Source organism: Phycodurus eques, chromosome 6 (assembly GCF_024500275.1).
Source record: "Phycodurus eques isolate BA_2022a chromosome 6, UOR_Pequ_1.1, whole genome shotgun sequence".
In the NCBI taxonomy this organism is placed as follows: domain Eukaryota; kingdom Metazoa; phylum Chordata; class Actinopteri; order Syngnathiformes; family Syngnathidae; genus Phycodurus; species Phycodurus eques.
The window spans coordinates 17,694,918-17,721,856 of record NC_084530.1 but is presented as its reverse complement, the minus strand read 5'-3'; the positions used below and the strand labels follow the sequence as shown (position 1 = coordinate 17,721,856).

The 26,939-nt window shown below is 41.5% G+C and overlaps 1 protein-coding gene across 1 annotated transcript in view; it reads right to left on the bottom strand.

Moving 5' to 3' along the window:
- The window catches only part of LOC133403721 (protein ELFN1-like), a 75,550-nt gene that overhangs the window by 33,319 nt on the left and 15,292 nt on the right, over positions 1 to 26,939 (bottom strand).

The window sequence follows — 26,939 nt, the reverse complement described above, 5'->3', positions numbered from 1 at the left end:
TTTTTTTTTTTTTTTGCCATTTCCGGTAGCCGTTTTTAGTTTCCTTTCAGTAACAAGGAACAAAGCAACAACAATGGCGACCGCGACAGAACAAATTGACCGAGATGACCAGATGATACGTTTAATTATGCTGCAAAATCGATCGAGAAGGCGGCGAGAGTATGTAGAATCAAGGGGCACGCTGGTACGTCATCACAGCATGTGACTAAAACAGACCAATCACGAGAGATGATCTCCGCGGCGTTCGACGCGCAGGAACTATTTTTGTCGGGTGCGCGGCAAGTGACGCAGAGGTGCCGCGCGGGGCAATTTGTCGGTCACGTGATGCAATGCGGGCGTTGTCGGCCACGCGACCGCAAGTGTATAAAGAGGCCTTCAGCTCCTCCCTGACATACAATGCTTGACTCACAGTTGAAAAGTGTCACTTCAACATAGTTCCTTGACTCTAGCGATAGGGGCAGTTTCTGCTACGTATGTGCGATATGTGCGGTTGCAGAGGGTGGCAATTCTTGGGGGGCTGTAAACTACTCACCGAAAATAAAATCTGTTAAATGGCTTTCTATTGTCATCATGACGTAAGTCGTTGCTGTTTGTATGGAGAATTTGCGCCCCCTTGTGGAGACATAAGGGGTCTTCAAGGATTTTGCAAGGAAATATGACATCTTCGTTCGAAGATCTCTGTATTTGGAAGAGGAGCTAAGTTGTAGGTAGGACATGACTTAGAAAGTGTCATGGCTGCATACGTATGTTCTTGCTTTGCCAAGTGATTAGTTAAAAGTGCAAGGTAACCAGTGACGGAGGTCTCGGTATTGCTTGACAATGGACGATTGTCATTTACAATATTCTCTGCTTTTTTTCCAGTTCAAATGCCTTGACATTAAATCGATGTAAGAGTAAGTTAGCATTCTTAGAAAATGTTGGTGGTGTGTAGGTCTACTGAAAGTTTTACAGTAAAGATACTCAATGTGCATTTCAATGGGCCTGTACAGTTTGTAGTCTCTGTATTTGCATTTGCTTTTATTTCGCTTTGTGTTACTCTGCTGCCTGCTGCCAGGTCAGCATTGCAAATTACAATGTGTTCTTTGTTTCTTTACCTGGATAAATGAACGTTAAATAAATAGAATGAATAAATAAATATTTTGATTGGGGGGTGTCGGACCGTCACTGCCACAAGGTAACAACATACAGACATATAAACACACTGCAACAACATTTGGTAACACAAATCTGTAACAGTCTGAGAACACAATGTAACAACAAACTGTAACAATTGAGAGTGAAATCCACCATAACAACATTTAGTGACAAAACACAGTAACATTCAATTTCAACATCACACTGTAACATCCTACTGAAAGAGAAGACTGTAACAACTCACCACTACAACATACTGTAAGTACACACTCTCCTTCAGTTGTCCTTCACATCATGTTCACTTCCATTTGAAATGTTATTTGCATAATTGTAAACAAAAAAAAAATATGCATTTGGAATTACTCGACACGCCTGCGGTGAAATGCCATGCATTTCTTCAAATCAGCGCCTATCCTAGGCTCTATATTTACATGTTAATTAAATGATTATGGCACTGTTATTACGCCCCCCCCCCCACCCTTTTGTTATCATCTCCCATTCTTCTCATTTGAAAACAAAGTGAGCACGCACAAACAATACAAGCACAGTGTCCAATTGTCTCCGCCGTATCTTATTTGTTCCAGGGGCCGATAAGCAATCTAAAGTAAATGAAATGAGGGAGAAAAGGGGAAAGGGGAAGATGCGGCTGCAGCAGAAAGGAGGGGGAAAAATACAACAAAACAACAAAAAAGTGTTGTTAAAGTTGTATTGAGAGTGCTGTGAAGAGATTGAGCAAGTAGGTCAGCAAGGAGGAGGAGGAGGAGAACGTTAGGATGGGGAATTGATAAATAGATCATTGTGAGCATGAAACGGCTCAGCATCTTTCGGTCTTTCCCATGGACACCCCCATGTATCCTCGTGCACCCCCTCTGGTGCCACATAAACAGAATCCCTAACTCATCTGTTTACTGTAAATGAGCCTCGTAAATAAGGCCACAACACACACACGCACTCATAGTGAGCAGCTGTACTGCGCAATGCCGTCTTGTGTTTCCCTGCATGTTAATCTCTGTCTTTTTGTTGACGTCTTTTCATTGCCAAATGAGTCTCTGAGTGCGTTTACCGGAGGATTGCAATGCCTCGTGGCTGAAGTCAGAAGAAATCAGCAACACACAGCAAAAACCTATGGCAACAACATCCAATTGTGCAGTAAGAGACAGTACCTACTAGAACAAAACAACTAAAGGGAACAACACATTGTTATATCGCTGGCATAAGGCAGAAACCTTGCATCTCCAAAACCACCACTTTTCAGGAAACCAAATAAACGGTTTGTTGAGCCATTAACATTGCATCGTCGAAGAGAGTAAGTTATTCTCAACACTTCATATTGGTCAATAATTTGTATAAACAACATACCCACATGGGGACAGACAAATAGTATCGATTTTTGAAAAAATTTAACACTGACCAAATTTAGACATAAGCGGTTTCAGCCCAACACCAGTGAAATGTCTTTTTAAAAGATACCATAATAATACGCTGCGACTGGTTGGCTTCCAGTCCAGGGTACACCTCATCTCTTGCCCAATATCAGCTGGAATAGGCTCCAGCTCAAACGCGACCCTAATGAGGAGAGGTGCTCCAGAAAATGGATGGATGGATGTAACAACAGATGGAGGGGTGGAGCAACTCAGCCTGCTCAGGTGTGGCGAGGCCATTAAGAGCTTTGAAGACCAATAGCAGAATGTTAAAATGAACTCTACAGTGCACACACAGTCAGCGGAGGGAGGCCAGAATAGGAGTTATGTGCTCTCTCTTACGTGTTCCAGTTAAGAGGTGAGCACCAGCATTTTGGACTAACTGGAGATGTTTGAGGGAGGACTGGCTGAGCCCAAAGCAAAGTGCATTACGGTAATGCAGCCGCGATGTGATCACAGCATGGAATACTGTTTCAAAGTGCTGCTGTGTAAGAAAATGCTTCACCTTTGCCAGCTGCCTGAGGTGAAACAAGTTGGACTTAACTACTGCACCAATTTGCCAATCCAATTCCAAATCACTGTCAAATGTAAAACTCAAGTTTGAGACAGTTGGCTTCACAAAGTGTGCCAAGAGCCCCAAGTCAACACAGTCATAATACTGTAACAACATACTGTAACAACTAGGGATGGGCAAGTACCAATACCAAGTATCGGTATCGGGGAATTAATTGAAATTTGATGTATCAAAATGACTAGTGCTGTCGGTACTCGGCGAGAACTCAGAGTAAATACTCTTACTGGTATTGGTCTGAAAATAAGTGGCATTTAACGCCCCTAGTAACAACCCACTAAACAGCATAAAACCACACCCTACTGTAACGACATAGTCTCACAGACAGCCTACTATAACACTATTGTAACACACGGCAAATACACACTGGACAAAAAACACTGTAACAACACCTAACCGCACCACACTGTAACAACACAGTTACAACATACTCTTACAGTCTATGAAACAACATCTTGTAACAAATGGTAATTACATAGTGTCGTATCGACAAACACTTGAGCTGAGGTTTTTATTCATCTCACATTTTGTTTGTCATTATAATTCAGCACTCATGGCACTGTTAACTTTGACCGGGCGACATTGAAACGCTGTCAGCGCGAAGCGTGAATAGAGCCATGATGACTTATTTCAAAGGCAACAAGTCAATCGTATTTGTCACAACATCAAGCGAGAGTTGAAATCATCTGGGAGGGAGGGAGGCACGCTTTAGACGCGTTAATCCGCTTTGGCTTCATTGTTATTCCAGCGCTTTATTAAAAAGGCCAAATTCAATTAAAGCCTCCACCTGTTACGCTTTGATCACAACTCTGTCGCCTGGGGGGGGGGGGGGGGATGCTAATTTATAGAGTCTCACGTTTGCTGATCTCTGCACCCGCACCTGTCCATTCACATTACCTGGCTGATGCTTCACAGTGGCGGGCGACACTTCTTCACATCTCTTTATTCAATATTCAGTCTTTATTCAATCGGCAACGCCTCTGAAAGCACACAAAGCACAGACAAAAAAAACCAAGCTCTGATATTTACACTTTTAAATGGTGTCGAGGGAGCGCTACGCCAGAGTTGATAAGCGCTTCTAAAACATTGCTCAATGTCATTTACTGCAATGGTAATGACTTTGCATGCCGATATGAAACGCAGATGGTGGGTGGAACAAGGAAGCCATATACAGCAACCATTGTAGTCAGTTAAGGTTCAGAAGAATTCAAATCCCCCACAGCAGCCTGCCAAAACCTATTGTGACATCTAGTAACAACATGGAACATCACACTGTACTACTCTAAGTACTCCATGTCACAAAATAGTCTAACAACCTATTGCAACATGCTGTAAGTACACACTGACAAAACACTAACAACAATTCTGTATCTACACACGATGAAAACATATCGTAACAACACATTGTAGCAGCCTATGGAAAGATTTAGGAGTCATGTTTTTATTTTCAATTGATGTTGCTAATGCTAAATATAATCCGTGGAGTGTATATTGTTAGGCATGTATGAAAAGTCAGAGGTTTCATGTTTAAAAGGTCCCATGCCATCAAAATCCACTTTTTCCTATTATTTTATGCATACTATATATCAAAATGAGTCTGTGACCTGGTTTAAGTTAAACTTTTTTTTTTTTTATGGTTCGCAGCAGTCTTTAAGCACAAAAAGCGCTTGCAAACGACAGGATTTGAGATCGCTGACGGTGTGATGTAGTTACCCCAATTAATATTCAAATAAATGCCCACTTTGTGGTTGGTGCCTGTCCACTCAACCTCCAGCTGAACAGCAACACGGCATTTCTGGGTTTTAAGTCTCAGCCATACAAATACAGTCTATAAGTATAACTGTGTGACTATATTTCTAATTTTTAATGAAACTGTGGTGGAGGAAATAATCAGGTCTTGCAGTCATTGTAGCCAGTGATGATGATCGCAGCAATTTCAATTTGCATGAATGGGAGCAGATGGCGAGCATAACCTCAAAATATCCCACTGTCTTTTAATTTTCACCCGCGTCCAATTTCAGATTCTGTTCCCTAATAGGGAGTCAACAATCCAACGCTTGGTGAATTGTGCTTCGCAATGACAGCAAGACAGCGAAGGACACGACGTCGCTATGAATGCTTGGTCGCCCCAAACTTCTAGATGCTTGTAAACACCATGAGATGAACCAATCGGACCCAAGCTGTTTTCCATATTTATCTTAGGGAAGCTGAGCGATCCAATCAGATCAAAGCTTATTTACATGTCACATATTTAGAAAAAATCTGGCCATTTCAATTACTACGCATAAAAGACCACGTGGAATAGCTTGAAAAAAGGCATTCTGGGAATTTTCAACACAAATTATCTTGCAGGCCTGATAAGAGGACATTAAAGATTATGAAAAAAAGTTGATGGCATGGGACCTTTAATGAAAATTCCATTACAAGGGGAAGAATGTACAGTATCAGGTCTTAAAAGAAAGTGGGGGCTTTGGGCAGGATTGTAGCCCACGTATGAGGATGTGATGAAATCCCGCATGGGCGCACATAGACCACTATGTAATAAGATACTGTAACTACTATAACATACAATAACACATTGTAATGGAATATTTCAACAGCTTACTGTAACCTCCTGTACTGTACTTACTGTATACAAAAACATTGTGACACTAAAAAATTCATAAAACGCACTGTTAAACCTATTGCTACAAACTACACTACTGAAATCATCACACTGCTACGTGCCTACTGAACGAGCACGTCACTTGGTGATGCAGCATGTGGCTCATTATCCAAGGTTATTTTTGAAACTGTAAACAATTTTATTTATTCAGAAGACCTTGTACACTGTACTTAGTACAATGTCTCCCCCCTTGAGAACATAAAACTGAATAGACAAGGATTGCTGTTTCCTTGTGAGTAGCAGAGTCACTGTTTTAAGTCATTGGCCAGAAAATATTTGGATGTTTTTTTTTTTTTTTTTTTTTTTTGTCTTCTCGACATTGAAGCTGCTGTTCACAGAGCCCAACAGTGTCTTCTGACTGCAGGGTTATTAAAAAGCTCATCTTTTATGACTGTGGCATCCAATTGGGATTTTATGAAGATCAATCTTATAAATCTGACAGTGTGGCCCGTCTGCGTCGTCGTGATCCTCCGGAGAGGAGATGGAAAAACAAGCCTTTCACATTTCATTTCATTTTGGCTTCAGTAATACGTGTGAAAGAAGACTGGCAGAAGTCGCCTTCACACTATAGCCAGCCGGATGTGACATAGGACAGGCATTGCAGAAGTGGCACGTCCCCTGATGACAGTCACTCGATGGATGGCTGATTGGTAGGCAAAGGTAGGTGGGTAGGTAGGTCGGAAGTAGTGTAAGTGGGAAGGTAATCCGTCGGCAGGCAGGTAGATAAGAAGTTAGGTAGGGAAGTAGAAGGGTCGGTAGGAAGACAGGCAGTGGTAAATGGTAGGTACGTCACTTGGTATTCGGTAAGTTGGTGATTAGGAAGGTAGTTGATGGGGAAGATGGGTCAGTAGGAGGGTAAGTAGGTAAGTAGGCATTTACAGTTACAGGTAGGTCGCTTGATAGTAGATAGGTATGTCGGTCGGTAGCTGCAAGGGAGGATGGTGGGTATTAGGTGAGTAGGTAAGAAGTAGTTAGGTAAGTGGAGAACTGGGTAGGGTGGTTGGTCTGTTGGCCGGTACGAAGGAATGTAGGCAGGTAGGTGGGCTAGGTAAGTAATAAGTAGGTAGTTTGGTTGGTCATTAGAAAGGAATCTAGGCACCAAGGACAGTCGGTTGGTCTAAAAGGCAGCTGCAAGGGAGGAAGAAATTAGAATCTGTCGGAAGGTAGATAGTTACAGTAGATAGTCAGATACAGTAGTGAAACACTACTAGTTAGATAGCTGCAGTAGGTAAACACTGAAAAAAACTTAATTTATTTAATTCAAACGTAAATCGGTGGCACATGACTAAAATATGTTAAACTAACATTATTTTATTTTCGAGGGGAAGAAGGGAAAATCATGTCAGTTTACCATATTTTAATCATGCAACCGATGCACATGATCAAATTAAATACTTTTTTTCAGAGTAGTTAGGTAGGTAGGTCCGTTCATCGGTTGCTGGAACGTAGGCAGGTTGGTAGGAAGCTCAGTTGGGTAGTCGTCACCACAAGATACAATGAATTTTTCGTAAGCCTGCATTTAAATAAGTGGCAGGAGTTGATCTCCTAAATGTTTTTGTTTTTGAATAAAAACAGGGGCGTATAATTAGTGCTGTGATTTGGGATCAGAGCTGTTATGAAAAAGTTTCTGTTTTCTAACTGTGAATTTAAGCACAAGTCAAAGCGGCAGAACATCCCCCCGGAGGCTCGGCACGGAAACCTACCCCCATAGTCTTACAGTATGTTAGGTCAACCCTCTTTCAACCCAGCAGCTTGCCAACAAAAGAAAACAGGGTCGTTGAAAGAGTCTGCATTAAAGCACATACTCATACACAGTCACGCATACACTCACTGGCGGAAAGCATATGTGTGACCTCACCTATGACATCATTGTCCTTGCTGCTGTATGTGAGACTGACAGTATATATACATATAGTGCAGTGTGTGCAAAGACTGCGTTTGTCCAAATACTGAGCGCCACGATACCGCCTGCAGAGCACACACACCCGCATGCATGCACTTGCACACACACACACACTTACTTTGTCTTTTATTAATTTTATATGCAAATTCAGAGCGTAAACTTATAACTACCGAGATGTAGCCTTTGGGCCTTTGTGTCTGCACGTGTATATGCTACAGGCGCAAATGTGGAGCTAAATATTAGGACAAATGAGGGAACACATTCATACAAGCGAACACACGCATTATATTATCTCGTGTGTGTCTATGTTATCTTGTCTTTCTATATTTGTGTGGCACCTCTGACATTCCATTTATATTGCGAGGACATGACTAAAATTGGTAGCATGAGCTATGTGTTTGCCTGTGCGCGTCTGCGTGTGTGTGCACGCACATGACTTTCATCGAAGCCAGCCAATTAGAAGGCGGCCACAGCAGGTGAACCCTCAGCTGCTGGCCAATCAATGAGCTTGATCCTCCCTAATCAACCAATCAAGATTCTATTATCGACTCGCCATATCTCACACTTTTTTCTTCCCCCCCCAGCAAAGTCTCACAAGGGAGACATGGATTCAAATACGGTCTTTCCCTTTATTTACTTAACTAGGGATGGTAGAAGGCGTCAAGTAATATTTCATCAGTGCCGTAAAACAAAAATACAGTAACAGTGACAGACAGGATGAAGGCTACTGTCAAAACTGGAATCCAGCGAACACCACGCCAAGATCTTCCTCCCATCCCGCCTTGCCTGAAACCACCATCCACTAAGATGCGAAGGGCCCCTCCTCCACCCACAAAGAATCTTATCTGCAAATCTAATTGATATTTGCGGGGTCTTTTTCAGAATAAGCCAGACCCCTATGGAGATCAGACATTTTTTCATCCCTGTAATTACAAGGGACAGAAAGTTGGTCAAAAAAATATGGCACAAAAAAAGTCGAATGACAAACTTAGTGAGGATAAAATGTGAATCTATCAAACCATTCTCTCCAGTTATCGCTGCGAGACTAGCTCTTTACAATATCAGGTCACTGGGTAATAAATCAATGTTGATAAATGACATCATTACAACCTATGATCTGGACTTCTTGCTACCAAATGAAACGTGGTTAAGAGAAAGTAGCTGTAATACCATTTTAAATGAGGCAACACCAGCGAATTCTAATTTTATGAACAAGTGTCGAATAGGGAAAAAAGGCAGTGGTATTGCTGTTATTTTTATGTCATTATTTCAGTATTAAAAAAATTATACTGGTTGATGTTAGCTCTTTTGAATATCTCCTTTTTTTAGTTAAAGGTGACCCAAAGGTTATTGTTTTAATAATTTATAGACCTCCAAGATACAAGAGAAAATGTATGGAGGATTTTTCAGAACTTGCTGTCAGTTATTTGTACTGACTGCAACTATTTTCTCATAACGGGAGACTTTAACATTCATGTTGACAATAACATGGAAATCACTAAATGGTTTAGGCCCTGAATACTTGAAAGAAATGCTCTTGGAACATAAACCCAGAAAGGCTCTGAGATCGACAGACTCGGATCAAATAGTGGAGCACAAAATCCAAAGCAAGCATGGTGAAGCAGCATTTAGCTACTATGCTGCACACAAATGGAATAAGTTGCCAACAGAAGTGACGTCAGACCCAAGTGTGAATGTTTTTAAGTCCAGGTTAAAAACTCTTCTTTTTTTCACTCATGCTTTTTAGAGCATTTCCACTTTTAAATGATATTTCTTGCACTGTATGTTGTTTTAATTGTACTTTTATTCCCCCCCCCCCCCCCTTTGTTTTAAATGTTTATAAGCTGTTTTTATAGCTGTTTATAAGCACATTGAGTTACCTTGGGTATGAAATGCGCTATATAAATAAATGTGCTTTGCTAAAACAACTCACCCTTGAAAGAAGCCGGAAAAGGTATTCATTACACTGTTAGACATTATTAAGCATATGCTGTTCTTGTTCATTTTTATCTTGAGGTGCTCTCTTAATAAGATGCTTTCCCGTGATAGAAACTTTCCTTAATACGCCTTTATCAGAAGCTGAAATTTTGCCTTATGTGATACTGGAAGCCTTTGGAGTATCCTCTATGGAGAAGTTCTCCGACCTCCTGAGACACTAGCAGCTACAAATACTTGCTTGGTGCTTATCAGTTGGCTTTTTAACAGATGCTCCCTTAATACAAATGCATTTGGCAGGATAGAAACCTTCCTGAATACGCCTTCATCAGAGGCCAAAATACAGCTTTAGATTGCAATCAAGAGACCAGCAGCTTCAAATACCTGCTTGCTGCTCATCAGTTGGATTTTTTTTTTTTTTACAGCTGTTCTCTTAATACAATTTCCTTGATAAGCCTGTATTAGGGGCAAAATACAGCCTTATGCACTACTGCAAGCCTTTGGAGTCCACTGCACTTGCTTGCTGCTCATCTATTGGCTTTTTAACACTTGCTCTCTTAACACAGTTCATATACCCGACAGAAACTTTCCTTAATATGCCTTTATTGGAGGAACAAATATATTTTTATGCTTGACTGCAACCCAGAGACACCAGCAGATTCAAATAACTGCTTGCTGCTCATCTGTTGGCTTTTTAACAGCTGCTGGCTTAATAAGATCCGTTTACCTGACAGAAAATCTCCTTAATAAGCCTTTAATGAAAGCCAAGATACAGCTTTATGCGTGACTGCAATCAGGAGACACGAGCAGCTTCAAGTACTTGCTCTCTGCATATCCGATGGCTTTCTAACAGCTGCTCTCCTAATACGAGGCATTTGCCGGGTAGACTTTATTGGAACAAACTTGTTTGCTTTCTGAATTGCACGCAAATATTCAACAGATTGATGTACAGTATTTCTTTAAATTTATGTCTTTTCATTACTTTCACAAGGTGCTGCAAGAGGAGAAAATCTTTTGTGAGCATACATTCTACAACATATGCATCATAATTTGGAAAACCTTGTAATTTACAATCCGACCCTTGGTCGTTGGAATTTACAACACTTTCCCTCATCTGATAGACTGTTTACATGGGTAGGTGCCGCATGAACACTTATTACACATTTGCTTTTCCCAATGGGAGGTGGTTGTTTGTATTTAGAGGATGACGTCCTTCAAATAATGTTTTGGAGAAGGTGGGGGGGGGGGGGGGGGGCACTACTTGAGGAAATATGAGTACCACACGGACACTTCTCCTCCTCGTCTGTCGTCTCATTCTTTTTTATTTTTTTAGTGAAGACTGCCTCAAAGAAGACGAGTAATTGTTCGCTGCCAGCAAAAAAAAAAAGAGCCGTGGGAGTCAGTGGTGAAAGAAAGACAGAGGTAGCGAAGGAGGAGGGAGGGAAAAGCTCAAAACCTGAGCCATAAATAAAAAAGCCCTTATGAATACGCAGCAATGAAAAGGATGAAAGAGGAGATATATCATTTATGTTTACACAAAGACACAGAAGGACAAGGGAGAAGAGGAAGAGGAGGCTGAAGTGAAACACCTGCTTTTAGAAAGACTGTGGGGTGTGTTGTCATGGCAACCATAACAAGAAATGCTTTGTTGTCACTTCCAAGTTTTCTGTCAACAATGGCGAAGAAATAATGGAAATCAAACTCTCACCATCATAAAACCTTCATGAAATGTACAGGCCGTGATTGAAATTTTCCAGTGCCAGCCCTGGAATTCGCCCCTGAAATGGTTACTTGAAACCAAAATGGTCGATTTCCTGTCCAAGTTCAGACATAGATCCTTGAGACCTTTTTGCGGGTCTTCTTATAACAGACATGTCCACCAAATTCCATGCTGATCGGTGAAACTGGTGTGCAGGGCTGGTTTTTGACAAAGTAAAGCCCAGGAATTTGCCTGAAATGGCTGCTTGAAACCAAAATGGTACAACTTATAGTATGGGTTTTTGAGACTTTTTCTGATCGATACATCCACCAAATTTCAGGTCGGTTGGTGAAACTGGTGTTCGGGGCTGTTTTTTTGTTCAAGTATGAACCCTGGAATTCGCCTCTTCAAACCAAAATGATGGATTTCCTGTTCAATTTATTCCTTGAGACTTTTTTGAGTGTCTTGTTATGACAAACTTTCCAGTGGCACTACTGAATGACTTTTGACAAAATAAAAAGCCAAAGGAAAAAGCAAAATGACCAGTCCGCTTTGTAAATTGTTTTGTCATGTGATCAGTCAATTGTGTGTCAAATTGATCAATAAAGTTATCGGTATTGTTATTGTTTGTCTTTACATTGTTTATCTTGACAATGACTGGCAACTAACAAATAAAAGCTAGCATCAATTAATCAGCTAACCAGCGAACAAACGCACATCTGCTTCCGCTCGCGGGGCATTTTACCAATTCGCCCATTTCCCAATCAATCGCACTATGACTAGACTCGGGGAGATGATGTCAGGGGAGCACGGCATCATGGGAGTTAATGCTCGCCCATGTGGCTAATCTGCTCCAATCAGTCATTACTGATTGGCCGCCGCTAGCATATATTCACTGCAAACGCATACGCAAGAAACAAATGGACTGGAACACAACAATATACACACACACACACACACAAACAAACAGAGGAGAATGTGACAATTTGGGGTAGAAAGCGGCAAGTGTTACATAAGCACATGAATCCTCTGTTGTGTGTGTGTGTGTGTGTCCATACTGCATTGCGTTGAGACTGGAGAACACTTCTGTACATCTGCATTAATTGAACTGCACTCAAGCATAAATTAGAGCACCGCATGCCAGCACTGCACTTTCTACTGTCTGGGTGTGTGTGTGTGTGTGTGTGTGTGTGTTGGAGGCCTGCCTACACACACAAACACACACAAAAGGCGAACGAAAAGCTATTTTTACGACTATTTGAACACACAATTCCAAGTCAGTTTCCCGTTTGCAGCGCACCTTCTTTCTTTTCTTCTTCTTCGTTTTCTTCTTCTTTATCATTTTCTTCCTCGTCATTTATATAATATCTTCAAGATGTTTTTGTAAAATTATTATTACAATCTACAATCTACAAACTTCTGTATACATTGGTGGTACGAGTTACGAGAACACTCGTATCTATAACCATCTTTACCCACTGAAATGACAATCTGTTCCAATCTACCCCCCAAAAAGAATTTTTTTTTTTTTTTTATAATAAGAACAATACAATTCTATAATATTGTACTATATAAAAACACACTGCGGCACAGTGCCCAACTGGTTAGAGCATCAGCCTCACAGTTCTGAGGACCGGGGTTCAAATCCCCGGCCCCGCCTGTGTGGAGTTTGCATGTTTTCTCCGGGCACTCCGTTTTCCTCCCACATCCCCAAAACATGCATTAATTGGAGACTCAAAATTGCCCGTAGGTGTGAATGTGAGTGCGAATGGTTGTTTTTTTTTGTATGTGCCCTGCGATTGGCTGGCCACCAGTTCAGGGTGTACCCCGCCTCCTGCCCGATGATAGCTGGGATAGGCTCCAGCACGCCCGCGACCCTAGTGAGGAGAAGCGGCTCAGAAAATGGATGGATGGATGGATAAAAACATACAGTTATGACATAATTTAATAGAGTTTAAAAGAATTAAACAGTTTTTGCTACTTTTTTTTTGCTTTAATTAAATGGACATTGTGCTGCTCTTTCTGGTGTGTGCACCTTGGCCACCTAGGGGCAGTACAACACAAACAGAGACATGTGAATATAAATTTTACAGCTAGTAAGATGCAGAGATTGTGTATTACCATAATTCCTCATGTATAATGCGCACCCCCCCCCCCTTTTTTTTGTCAAAAGTCAATAGTGCGCATTATACATAGGTATAGGGGCAAATGCTTGTTGTGAAAAGAGTTCAATTTGTCACCACTAAAGACCACTCATATCTAAAGTTTTTGTTCGCAGGTCAAAGCAAATAATCCTCCAAACAATGCCTCATATCTCGAAAAACTCGTAAGATGGTTCAAGGCACTACTGTATCTGTTTGTTTTTTTTGTGTTTTCTGCATTCATTTTTTTTTCATGCAATTATTCATTAACTACTTATTGTTGCATTCATTCACAATCTGCTTTTCTTATTTTTTTTATTCATGCTTTTCTATTTATCTTTTTAAAGATGTTTTTCATGTGGTCACACTGTCTTATTTGTTACAGTTAAGTTACTGTTAAATACAGTAAGTGGGTGTCATGATTGGGTAGAAAAGTACCATCCCTGAAAGGGTTAGGTTTTCGCAACCAAGGATGTGATGAGGTTCCCCACTTTGAGCACAAATGTGTGACAATATAGTCCAACAGTTTAAAAACATTGTTTCTAAATGAACAAGTGCAAGGAATTAATCATCATCATTTCATGATCTACAGTCCATAATATCATAAAAATTCAGAGAATCTGGAGAAATGTCTGCACTAGGCTGAAAAAAAACAAAACATTGAATGCCCTTGACCTTCAATCCCTCAGGTGGCACTGCAATAAATCATTCTGTTAAGAATATTGCAATGAGGACTCAGGATCACTTCAGAAAACCATTTTCAGTAAACACAGTTTGTCACAACCTCTGCAATTGCAAGTTAAAACTCTACCATGCAAAGTGAAAGGCATATATCAACAACCTCCAGAAACTCCACCGGCTTCTCTGGGCCCGAGCTCATCTGAGATGGACTGACGCAAAGTGGAAGTGTGCTGTGGTCTGTCAAGTGTACATTTCAAATTGCTTTGAGAAGTCATGGACGTCATGTCCTCCGGGCCAGAAAAGAGGAAAAGGACCACAGGATTGTTATCAGCGCAAAGTTAAAAAACCACCATCTGTGATGCTATGGTGTTGTGTTAGTGCCCATGGCATGGGTAACTTGCACATCTGTGAAGGCACCAGTAATACTGAAAGGTACATACAGGTTTTGGAGCTACATATGCTGCCATCCAAGCAACGTCTTTTTCAGAGACATCCCTGCTTATTTCAGCAAGACAATGCCAAGCCACATTCTGCATGTTACAACAGCGTGGCTTCGTAGTAAAAAAGTGTGAGTACTAAAGTGGCACGCCAGCAGTCCAGCAGGCCCCAGACTGTTGAGCAATTGAAGTTGTACATCAAGCAAAAATGCAAAAGAATTCCACCTACAATTTCAACAATTAGTGTCCTCAGTTCCCAAACACTTTTGAGTGTTGTTAAAAGGTGATGTAACACAGTGGTAAACATGCCCCTGTCACAGCTTTTTGGGAACGGTTTCCTCCCACATCCCAAAAACATGCATGGTAGGTTAATTGAAAACTGAAGGTGTGAATGTGAGTGTGAATGGTTATTTGTTTATTTGTGTATATTGGTTGGCGACCAGTTCAGGTTGTACTCCGCCTCTCACCCAGAGTCAGCTGGGATCAGCTCCAGCACGACTGCGACACTAGTGAGGATAAGCGGTATGGAAAATGAATGAATGAATAAATAATATCATGCTTTTGTGTACTTATTTCTTAATGAGCAGCATTCTCTGTCTCATATTTTTTTCCGCGGGGGATTTAAAGCTTTAACCTCTAGCCAGGACCTCCTTCCCGCTTGGTTAGTTTGTCTTATCTTCAAACTCCGAGAGACCATTCACGTTCGTGACAGGTCATAGGCCAGCCGAGAAGGAAAACCTCTCAGGACTTCCTGCACGGCCGACCGCTCATTAGCGGACGGTCTGACATGACCCGAAGGTGGCTCAGGTGTTACACGGTCAAGCCCCGCCGCTCTGATGAGTAATCTGCATTACAATGTGATCTTCATGTAATATTCTGTTTTAAGGGTTCTTGTCGTTGCGCAAGCCCTCATAAATTTCAACCCAACTTCTTTAAACTTTTTTGGTGACAATTTTTATTTTTGTTTAACTTTTATTGGTATTTTTCATATACAGTATCTAAAAACAAACTCATACATTGGACGCTCAGGCTTTTTCGAGGATTCTTGTCAGGGCGCAAGCATTTCAAAATTATTTTTACCAATCTTACGAATTTTCTTGCATTGTTTTTTTCTCCATCCATCCATTTTTTGTACCATTTATCCTCACTAGGATATTGTATTTTTTTGTATTGTTTTTGAGATTGTGGGCTCTTGAGAGAGAAATTACAGCCCTCTTTACGTACCACACATATTGAGGATATTGAGGTCGCAGTTTACAACCAAACTTCTTAGTAAACTAAATTTTCTTAAGATTCTACAGATTATTGTCATATACTGTAGACGTATGCAAAAAAACATTTAAATCTGAAAATGATGGGACCCTAGTCAGGTTCTTGGCAGCACCTGAGCAGCAGTAGTTCTAAACATCACAAGCTTCTTCTGTGGTGAGGGAGGACTCTTGATTCACAAATTTCACATTTTTTAACATAAAGCACCATTCTCACAAATATAATCTGGTTCTAAGATTTTTGTCAGCGGCCAAGCAGTGATAGTTCTCAACATCCCAAGCTCAAAGTCGTATTTTTCCACTACGCCTAATTTCCAACCAATATAGTTCTTACTTTCATGGATTATTGTACCTAAGAAATAACTTTCCTAAAATCATGTAACAGCAATCTATTCTGAGGGCTCTTGTCAGCGTGCGAACACTCACTATTCTAAAATTTTTACTTGTTCTTACATCCCAAGTTAAAAGTAATTGTATGGCGATTGAACTCGAAACTCAAACACTGCATTCTTTAAGCTAGAACGCAGTCTGTTTCTACGGTTCCTGTCAGCACTCGAGCAGTCACAGTTCCAGTCGCCATGAGCACAGAACCAAAACGAGTGCCTGAAAGCTCAGTAGCAACGCTCTCTCTAGGAGAAGCAAAAAAAAAAAAAAAAGGCATTTTGATTTTTGCTCAGTCATAGGGAAAACATGCATCTGCTAAATCTCATTTCAAATGCAAACCAGAGTCTTTAAAAAGCATGCGGACGAAAGGACCCGAGGGGGCGGAGATGAGGATCCCCTCAGCAGTGGCATCATTTAGCGGCGCACTTCGTAGGCATCCAAGGAGGCGCGAGCCTGTTGCCTTTCAGCCTGTGGCGATGCATTAAATATGTAAAGTCATTTGGCCTGACATCACTCCAGAGTGGCAGGACGGAGAGCGAGTGCTATGAAAACTGCTGCAGTAAAGCGTGATTATTTCAACCTGGCCACAGAAGAGCGGCACCCAAGGCAATATCCCGTTCCTCGGTGGACGTTTCCAGTCAATCTTGTTTCTGCTTCGGGTAGTAAAACAGCAGGCCCACTCTGCCGCTACAAAATAAATGGACTCCGCTTCATGAATAATGCATGCCCCGCCTCCAATCGATGGAAAAACATCTCTAAGTTAATTAACACGATCCTGTGAAACAGAGCACTAAACACTGAGATGGAAAAATATGCTGCAGGAATTTGTCCAAATGTACTTTTATTGTTACTATAAATTGAACGGAGCCCAGTCTACTTTGTGGATTTTTCTCAGTGCTTGAGCAGCCCTTCTTCTTTGGACGTTGAATAATCGTTTTCATACTCTCATGGATTTTTGTCATATGTGTAAACTACAACTCACCCCAGGCACTCCAGCCTTTGTCAAGGGTTCTCATCAGCGCTTGAGCAGTCACAGTTCTCAACAGATTTTCTTTTAACTTTTCACAATGCACAATGTTTCTAACCAATCTTTTGCCCACATTCATGGATTATTGTCATCTATCAAGAACTCAATTAAAATGTTTCGACCACAGTCTTTGTCAAGGGTTCTCATCAGCCCTAGAACAGTCACAATTCTCAACCCAAGTTCTATTCATTTTTTTTAACCAATCTTTTAACAACATACAACAATTATTGTCACATATCTAAGCAAGAAATTCTATTAAAATGATGGTGCCACAGCCGTGTGTGTTGTCATTAGCAGCCACAATTCTCAAAGGAACTTCTTTTAACGTTTCACAATGGACAATTTTTTCCTAACATTCAAGGACTATTGTCATACAGTCCATCTGAGCAAGAGGTTCCATTAAAAATGATGGGACCACAATCTTTGTCGAAGATTTCAGCAATCACAAATCTCAACCCAACTTCTTTGAACATTTCACTGTGCATATTGCTTGCCGATCTTTTCTCACTTTTGAAAATGTATTTCTGTATAGCCCCTTGAGATGAGCTGCCGTTTTGTTTTTATGCATTATTATCATATAGCTAATTAAAAAGCGTATTAAAATAATGAGGCTTCAATTTGTGTGGATGGTTCTTGTCAGCGCTCGAGCAGTCACGATCCTCAACTGAACATCTTTGAAATATTTTACCAGTAGTCACAGTACAATTTTTTTCTATGCAAAGTCTACTGCCAATCTTTTTTTAAGTCTCATGGATCATTATCATATATCAAGCAATAACTATTAAAATGATGGCACTGCAGTCTGTTTGAAGGGTTCTCTGCACCACTCAATCAGTCACAGTTCTCACGTCCCAAACTCAGTCCTTCTGCGGTGATGGAAATTTGTATGTGCAAACATCAACGATCCATAAATAGATGGGACCACAGTTTGTTTCAAGGGTTCTTGTCAGCGTATGAGCAGTCACAATTTTAGATCTAACTTTTTTTTACTTTTCACAACACTGTTTTCACATCAGTCTTTTGTGAAGTCTCAAGGATGCTCATTATACACTATATCTAAGGAATTACTTTATTAAAATGATGGCATCACAGTCTGTTTCAAGGGTTCTCGGCAGTGCTGGGGCAGCAGGAGAATAAGAGATAATGAAATTCGTTCTCATACTGCAACTACTGGAATCAAAATCCAAAATGAGGAAATCCTTGGCAGAGTGTAGCTCGGAGACTCAGATAAGAATGTTTAGAAGCCAGAGAAGAACTTTTTATTTCCAAAGGAATTCCTTTTCCCGACAAGCAAACGATCTAAATCTTCATTTCTTTTCCGCAAAACCACAGGGGGGAGGACAGATGCGACGTGAGTTTAATCGGGTAGATGTCACGCTCTGAGCGTCATCGGGGGAATGCTCATCCATCTATTTTTCATGTCATTCCGACATGACAAGCACGAGGAAGGAGGTGGAAGGTTCATGAGGGGAGAAAAGGAAGGAAAATAAGAAAGGAGCAAGAACAAAGCAAAAGCGGGGTCATAGCCAGTGCTGCCCTGAGGCTTAAGATGTGTTGTGCCAACAACCTACGCCCAATTATCCAACCATGCTGGAACCACACTGGAAGCCACTTTGTCCCGTGTTTCACCCTCGCTAGACCCGAATCACCATTTTGATAAATCAGTCCGCCAAATCCATCCATCCGGCGGCTCGAGCGTCTGAGGCGATGGATTGATGGATGCTTCTGTCGATACTGGTGGAGGGACGCCAGAAACCAGACTTTATCATCATTGGTGACATCTCCCGCGCTCTCAGTCTTGTGCCTCTTTGTTAACCGACTATTTAACAATAGTGTTGTTTCGTTCGAGAACGTTTCGTTCAAATGAACGAATCTTTTTAGTGAACGTACTGAACCGAATCAGTTTATGAAATGATTCGTTCTTTGAGCTTGGCCTCCGCTGTGAGGGAGTTGGCTGGGAGCGGAAACAGAACTGCTGTAGCGTTCTGTCACTCACTACTGAATCTTTGGCCAATGGCCAGTGAGCAGCCAGAGTGCAAGCGGGCGCGAGACTTCACTAAACGTATTGCCATGTGATTTGAGATTCACCAGCATTGTCACTCACTTCGGCAAATGACCAATGAGCAGCCACCGTCAGGCAGCGCCGTGCAGGCGGGGGAGGAATACTGATGAATTGAAAGTGAACTGAATGTACTGTTAGCCACGAGTGATTCGTTCGTTGAACATCTTCATTCGTGATCCACTAAGGAGCGATGTACTAGTACGTATTGAGTGATTCGTGCGGAACTTCACAGCAAACTAGTACGATGAGTGATTCGTTCGCGCAAGGAACGACTTACTACGCAGTGAACATACTTATGAGTGATTTTAACCGCTCATCCTGCGGGAATAGCTTTCACTGGCAGCTGTTTCTTGAAGCTAACGGCTAAGTCAGTCAAGCACATGATAACAAGCACATACACGGGGCATGGCTTGGACGGTGTCTCTATAATCTTAGACTGCACATAAAGTCATGAGAGGACAGGAGACCAACATGCAAGTTAGATTCGACAGTACAAGGGAGTTTAAGTGGGGAAATTTATTTGAAAAGACTAAAAAGACATTTCAAATAACGTAGATATGTACACATACATATCATCCCCTTTGTGTCTCTAATGCGATTATTAAAGCTTTGTGTTTAATAATAATAATAATAATAATAATAATAATAATAATAATAATAATAAGTTGAGCAGGACGCCCGGGTGCTGGTGTCAATGACGCTGTCCATTGTGGTGGAATGCAGACAAGTCTCCCCGGCCGGCCTAAGCCTGTGTGGATGTAGAGGGGACACGGAAGGATATGTGCGGTAGCTGAGCTGAGCTACACTCAAAAGAGCTGCCGTGGCCATCACTATCACTATTTCACAAAGCCGGGAAATGTTACACACTTGTTGTTGCAGAGTTTGTAGGGCTACAATATAAGTGCCCCACTACTTGTTCCTCGGCCGAACTCGTAGGTCTCCTTTGTGACTGCCCAGAAACTTGTTAGACAGAATTCGTAGAGTTCAATTAAAAGTGCCCTGCTTTTTGTTGCTAAGCAGAATTCGCAGGGACCCAAAAACTTGTTGCCTTGATTATAACTGCCCCCCCCACCCCCCACACCTGTTGTTCGGCAGATTTCACGGGCTCAATTAAAACTGTCCCACCACTTGTTTTTATCCAGAAATTGTAGGGCTCCATATATAACTGCCCTGCCGCGTTTAGCTAGACAGAATTCGTAGGGCTCCATTATAACTGCTTGCTAGGCAGAACTCCATCAGAAGCTTGTTGCAAGGCAGAAATTCATCGAGCTCGATTATAACCACCCTGCTTCTTGTCAACAGGCAGAAGACATTGAACTCAAATATGATTTCCTGGCCACTTTTTTTTCTTTTCTTTTCTTTTTAAACTTGTCCTGTCTTGTTGCTTGGTCATGCAGAATGGCGGCTCCGTATCCCTTTTGTGTGGGAACAGTTTTACTGCAACATTGGAGTTTTTTTTACACTGCCACTGTGGTTCTTTGTATTATGATGGATATTTATTGAAAATTTGAGTCGCACAGAACAAGGTTTTAAATGGATGTGACAGAGAAGAATAAAGGCCACTTGTTGTTAGGCAGATTTCGTAGGACTCAATTATAACTGCCCAGCTACTTGCTGCTAGACACAATTCATAGGGCTGGATTGTAACTGCGTCACCACTTGTCGTGAAGTATAATTCTCAGGGCTCGATTATCACTGCCCTTCCACTTGTTGCCAGGCAGAATTAATAGGGCTTGATTATATAACAATCAATTAATTGTAATACAAAAAAATGTAAGTATATTTTTTCATATATTTAGTATGGCCCTCGGCAGACTGAAATGCACCAGCAACTCAACATTACTTGAGTAGCATTGATACGTAAAAGGTTCCCCACAGGTGCCAAAGTCACCTCAAAAATAATTTCCTGTATTTGCATTTTTATCCAGACTCTCATTAGAAAAGTACATTTCAACAGTGTCCTAAAGTATGGACCACAGAGATAAATCAGCATTGGCGCGATAAGAGCGAAGAAGAAGATGGACCCGCCGCCACAGGGAATGATGGTGCACTATTTCAGATGCTGGTTGACGGGCGGCCGTATCACGGCATGCAGATTGGCGGCTGCCAAGATGCCACGGGCGAGCGGCTCAATAGGCTGTGGATGCTCACATTAGCATTTTTTCGTCTTCCCCAGAGGCCTCATCCATCACAGGTGACATCGCTCCAACTGTCGTCGTCTCTGTCAGTATCGCACACGCAAGGACAGCCGGGAAAATTAGCAGCGTGTCACCCCTAAGGGGAAGGATGAGAGAGCTCTGGGGCATCCAATAATTACGACCCCCCTTTCACTTGATTCCTTGGAAGATTTTACAAGGCTTCAGTAGAACTGCCCCAACACGTGTTGCTAGGCAGACGTTTTTTGGGCTCTATTGTAACTGCCCCACTCCTTTTTTTTTGCCAGGCAGAAGGTGTTCCACCACTTGTTGCTAGGCAGAATTCGTAGGGCTTGATGTCAAATGCCCAGACACTTTCTGTTCGGCAGAATTTGTAGGGCTCGATTATAGCCACCCCGCTGCTTGTTATTGGGCAAAATTAAGAGTGCTGTCACTTGTTGCTAAGTAGAATCGCTAGAGCTTGATTGTAACTGCGCCGTCACTTGTTGCCAGGCAGAATTCATAGGGCTCGATTGTAAGTGGCCCTTCAATTATTAGCAGGCAGAATTTATGGGGCTTACTAATAACCCCTGGCCCCTTGTCAATAGATGGAATTTGTAGGGTTTGAATGTCACTGCCCAGCTTCTTGTCACCAGGCAGAATTCATTATGCTTGACTTCAACGGCCCCATCACTGTTGCTTGGCAGAATTCATCAGGGTTGACTATAACTGCCCTGCTGGTTGTTGCTCAGCAAAATTTGCATGGGTTGATTATATATGACCCACAGAACTCAATAATAACTCCCTGTGGCTTGTCGCTAGGCAGAATTCGCAGGCCTTCATAGAAGCTCCCAGGACACTTGTTGCTAGGTACAATTTGTAGATCTCGATTATAACTCCCCCATCACTTGTTACTAGGCAGAATTCATAGAGCTTGATTATAAATGCCATGACTTGATGCCAGACACAATTCGTACAACTTTATTGTTACTGCTCAGACTCCGGGGGCAGCTGTCACTCTGCCCGCCCTGGTGTGGGTGCAGCCCGGTTGCTATGGTGGCGCTATCTCACCTGACATTTATTAGATGGGCGCACCTCGTCCTCCACCGCGGGTCACTGAGCAAACATGTTGCTGCGTCCCTTTTGAAATAAACTCTCTCTGCACAAATAAGAGAGATTCAGAAAAGGCTGTCTGGATCCAGTCTGTCCATCTAAAAGTATTAGGACAGTTACAGGCAGTGGAAAATGGGGAACAGTGGAATGGTTACCCACCTGCCGAGACCTGTGAAATCCGCCTAGTAACAAGGGACAAGGCAGATGTAACGAAGCCAAGTGTTGACGCCTCGGCGTTTCTAATATTCAGAGATTTGAGTGTGCGGCACAAGTTGAGTGGATACCTACCTGCCGAGACCTGTGAAGTCTGCCTAGCAATAACTGGCAAGGCAAATGTAATGAAGACGAGCGGTTGGTTGTGATTGACTGATTTAATATTTGTAGCTGTAATACAAGTGTACCAAGAAGTTCACAAAAAAAACAACATTTATCATGTTTCTGTTGATTAATTTGTTGATATGCGGTACTTGATGATGTTATACATTTTGTTGTCGATGGTGCTATTAAGTTGTTGATCATGTTGTTGATGACACCATCAACATAATCAAAAACATCTTGCTGTTGTTCATGACGCTGTTGATGATGATGTCTTGTGATTTTGTTGTTGATTTTGCTGTTAATGATGACAAACTTAATGATGATGTTGTTGATGGTGATTTTGTTCTTGATTATGTTGTTGGTGCTCCTGATTTTGTTTGAATGGTGTAGGTAATGCTAATGATGATTTCATTGTTGTTGTTGTTGCTAAATTTAGTGGTTGTTAAGGTTGTTCTTCATGTTGTTGTTAATGACGTTGTTAATGATTGATGATGCCGATGATGTTGCTGCTGCTGTCGTCGATTTTTGGGGTTGAAGTTGTTGTTAATGTTATCGATGTCCTTGTTGATGTGTCCTAATATTTGTTTAATCCTTCCAGCTTTAATATGCCTCAGAGCGACATGATCACCACATGATAACAAGCCATAATTAATTCTGATTACAGCCCTGTCTAATGTCTAATAGCTTGTCATCAGTTGTGCTCTCACCTAACAATTTGATACTCTATCTGCTTCATACCAAAGCTTCATTTCTTTTTCACTGTCAAAATGATGACGTATGACTCGCGACACAGCATGGATCGCAGTCAAGCTGTAGGAGACACTGTATAGAGCTGCATGCACACAACCACACACACACACACACACACACACACACACACACGGAAGATGCATTATGGCAGAAAAAAAGAGAGTACAGTACATCTTAAGGAAGGAAACATGCACGCACGCACGCACACGCATCCCAGGGGATCTCATTAGTGTGATTGGCTTCAGGACCTTTTGCTGATCAGGACACACTTTTATGTTGCATTTACATCTTAATAACTATATATCAAGGTCGTTAAATAAACCTTATGCGAGTGTGTAGTGTGTGACTTTAGTCTGAGATACCGCTATAATATAGCTTTAATGTTTAATGACACGAAATCTGCTACTTCACACAGCATTCACTGTGATGAGAGTTAAGTTCATTCTGAGCACAATGGATGGAAATAAATGGATTCTTTTCCATTTATTAGTAACACCATTTATTTTAGTTATGCTATTCAACTTCCTTGATTTGCGTTATTTTTCTCTTTTTTCATTGTTTTTTATGGTGATGATAATGTTGATGTGGATTATGCTTTCGTGAATGTCGTTGATGCCATAGTTCATGTTGTTGATGATGATGGTGATGATGATGATGATGACATTATGTTGTTGATTATGTCATACATGTGGTTGATATTCATGTTGTTGTCTATAGTGCCAGTCATACGCTGACGACGCTCCCAGCGTCGGACAAGACATCCTGACTTCGACCCCGCTGTTGATGAGTGACGAACGGGCTTCTCCACTCAAGTTGACCACCATGCTAACGTAGCACAACTAAGACTAATCTCTGAAAGTCTCTGGCAAAGGTCTAAAAGCCTCTTTCCACTTGCTTTGCTGCACATCTGTGTGTGTATTGAGTCAGCTCGTTTGGATGCCAGCTGATGCTAAGCAGCAACTCTCTCTGGAAATCAAGCGCGGATTGTGGCGCATATGCAGAGAGAAGACTTGTGTGTGTGTGTGTGTGTGTGTGTGTGCGCGTGGGGGGGAAGCTCCTTTTCAATTGCAAGTTTGATGTCTTCAGAGTGTTGACTGTAGCTGTGACTCCATATAAAATGTATGCACTAATTTTATAATACATACTGTACATAAATATTTGTACATCTGGTACTCCTTTCGGAGTCTTAAAATGAAGTAAGTACCACCTCAGATGAAACACATACCAACATATTACAAGCTGTCGTTATTTATTTAACAACTAATCCAACATGCAGCAGAGGCGTGTGATAAACTAAGCACACCCGTCATGTTTTCATAGGAATTAAGACGGTAAGTAGGCAGTGCTGCTAATCTAAAGCACGGAATGAAATGATGGTCAGAGTTATTACCTCTATGCATTTCTTTTATTAGAGTTTGTTTTTTACGGCGACTCATTCCATTTTGTCCACACGGAAAGTCGAAAACTCAAAATGAATGTGTTGTAGTGTTACCCATTGTTCGTGGAATGCCACGCGTCACCCACACGCAATGACGAAAAGTAAAATGTGTCACAATTGAGTGTAATTCATCTGTCGAGTATAGCTTCAAATTTGGTGGCCAACAGACAAATCTGTCAGACAAGTTTGCTTTCGAAGGACCCCTGCAAATCCGAAAAGAGCATAAAATGGACACTTCAAACCACAATGGCAGACTTCCTGGATCTTTTTGAGCATTGCTTCTTGAGACTTTTCTGTGGGTCTACTAATGCTACACATGCCTACCAAATTTCATGTTTTTAAATGAAACTGGATAGAAGTGCTGATTTTTTTTTTTTCCTTTTTCCTTTTTAAGTTTCGTGCTTTACAGGGACTCATCAAACTTCCCCACCGTGCTCTGCCCACACGCTATGAAAAACTCAAATTCTTCTCAATTCATTGTCGTCCATCTGTCTAGTATACGTGGTTCGCATTTGGTAGCAATCTAACAAAAACCTTCAAGAGTTGTTTGTTTCTGAAGCTCACTGGGTTGCTTCAAAGCAAAATGGCACACTTCCTTTGTCTTTTTGGTATGACTTCTTGAGACATTTTTCTGTGGTCTAAATTACTCTTCTTCAGGAGGGACTTCACCACTGCCATTTTGTAAGACACTAGTCTGGAGAGAGTAATTCACATTTAAAATCTGTTTAGTTCTGTTAAAAAAAAGCCATAAAGTGTTTTCAAGAGCAATATGGGAATTTGATCTAAAAGGCAGGTTGTTGGGTTTACTTGAGAAAACTCGACCAAGTGTCCTTGCATCAACCAGAGCAAAACTCTCCACTGCCCTGCTGCGATTAGCAAAAATTTGACATTTGATAATTGACACCCCCCTAAAAGGGGTTTGTATTGGGTATAGATGCCAGAAGAGAATGGAGAGGATCAAAAAGCACCAACACCATTCATCTAGCATGTACACTATCATCATCCATGTTACATAAATGACTGTTTTAGGTAGTTAAATTATTCAACACAAGCAAACCACCTTCACATGAAGCTCATCAATAGTATCAGCGAGCATACTAGCCTAAATAACACGCTACCACAAAGTGATAAATAATTAAACTAATCTTTTGTTACGTAAACACAATAATAAATGTTTGGGAATACAGGAAAATTGTAATGGCAAAGTAGACTACACAGCTATTAAACAATGGATCCGGAGAGAAGCAAAAACATACTTTCGCTTGTATCTGTGCATTCAAGGACCGCTAACAAAACGGAGTCGCGGGCGTGCTGGAGCCTTTCCCAGCTATCTATGGGCGAGAGGTGGGCTACATACACCCTGAACTGGTCATCGGCCAATCGCAAGGCACATACAAACAAACAACCATTGGCACTCACATTCACACCTACGGCCAATTTAGAGTCTTCAAATAACCTACCATCCATGTTTTTGGAATGGGGGAGGAAACCTGGAGTACCCGGAGAAAACTCACACAGGCATGGGGAGAACATGCAAACTCCACACAGGCAAGGCCGGATTTAAACCCGGGGCCTCAGAACTGTGAGGCAGATGTGCTAACCAGTCGGTCACCGTGCCGCCACCCAACACCTAAAACTAACGACAACATCAATAATCCCCAGAGGGCGTCAAAGTAATAAAGATTTTCAGCAAATAATGGAGGGACAGGGTAAAAAAAAATCCGAAAATGTGCAAATCCATCAAGCCAAACTGAATATGTTGGGATTCACTATAGTTAAAATTTGTGACATGGACAAATGAGCCTAAAATGGTCGCTGCGGAAAAGACTAAATACTGTGAGAGACAAAACGAAGATC